Below are 1,653 nucleotides of genomic sequence, written 5' to 3' on the forward strand. Positions count from 1 at the left end.
GACAATAAATCCATCGTTTCCCACCTCCCTGAATGAAAGCGTGCAACTCATATACCAGCTGACCTCTCACGCATATTGATCAGTCCCTCCTAATTATAGGTTCGGGAGCCAGTCGTTTCTCTTTGCGCAATGTCTGATGATAATATAATGCCTGATCGTGCATCAAAATGAGATTACATTATGAATAAATGTTTAATCTATATAAGCCAACTCTTGCAAACGCATTACCAAACTACAGTAACGATTGATTTCATTATAGAAAAAGTGGTGGTGTCTTCGATCTTTTAATAAACTAATCTTGTGTGATTAACTCAACTCTATTTTGCAGGGCGCCCATAGCAAGCCTCTCTCAATTATATCCGTATTATTGGAAACTTTACGCAAATCACCATCCACAGTTCATTTTACACTTGTACTATAAAAAAAAAACTGTATATTCGACATAACCCTGTGAACTGGATTTTTTGACAAATACACATATCACACACAAACACATCACACACTTCACACATATCACATTACATCATACACATACAATACACATAATTCATACATATACACTATAAATACAATACACATACACATACACTCACTTACAATACCACATACACACACACACACACACACACACACACAACAATTATACATATACTAATCATATATATATATATATATATATATATATATATGTATATATACATTTAAAAGCCTAGCCAACAGAATCCTGAATTGCAGAATCGTCGATGCAACAATTCCATCTTCCGCTTCCTCCTCGAGCGAGGGCGGAAGGGCCTCTCCCCTTCCCGCAGCTGCGTGGCCAGCCCGTGGGACTAATAACCAATGAGCCTCGGTTTCACATCGACATTCCAATACTTGAAAAATTACCTGCGCCTCCATCAGTCCCGGGATTTGGAAGTGAGCGCCTGAAACAAATCTGGAGTAATACCTGCATCAAATAAATTGAGAGAACACCTCCTCTCCTCCAACCCCCTCCCCCCCTTCCCCACTTTCTCTCCCCTCGCCATCCCCCGATCCAGTGTGCGTAACAAATCTGCCGCAATCAAACGTCTCTCCGGATTATCGAGAGAAACCTTCCGGAGCTGCATTTCCCTCCGGCCCACCCCCGAGCCCCCTCCCTTACCCATCCCCCTTCCTCGTTTGTAACGTGAAACCTGGAGGTTATGAGGAGAGGAGGAGCGAAGCAAATGCTAACACGAACGCTAGAGCTGCACAACACGTGGGGACAGAAAGAAATGTAAATAAAGGGGAAAAAGAGAATTTTCCGGTTTGGAAAGGAAAGCACGGATAAATAATGAAGAGAAAGAAAGCTGAACTGGGCGGAGGTTGCACGGAGCCGATGCAAATGAGAGCAAGAATGCCCACTGCAATAATGCCGTTAGACAGCAACATCTGATGAATAAACCTGAAAGGAAGAAGCCGAAAATAAAAAGTCACAGGGGCAAAGGGTACAGCGAGGAGGGGGAGGTACTGAGGAAGAGGAAGTCGAGATCGCCAAAGAAGAAGAGGAAAGAGAATGGCAAATGGAGGAAGAGAAAAGGAATATGAGAAATTCATGCCGAGAAAAATAAATTGTATAAAGGAAGGGTGTTAGTGTGACATAACGTGAGGTGAGATGCACAAAGACAGAAAGGG

Source organism: Penaeus chinensis, chromosome 18, assembly GCF_019202785.1.
Source record: "Penaeus chinensis breed Huanghai No. 1 chromosome 18, ASM1920278v2, whole genome shotgun sequence".
Taxonomy (NCBI): domain Eukaryota; kingdom Metazoa; phylum Arthropoda; class Malacostraca; order Decapoda; family Penaeidae; genus Penaeus; species Penaeus chinensis.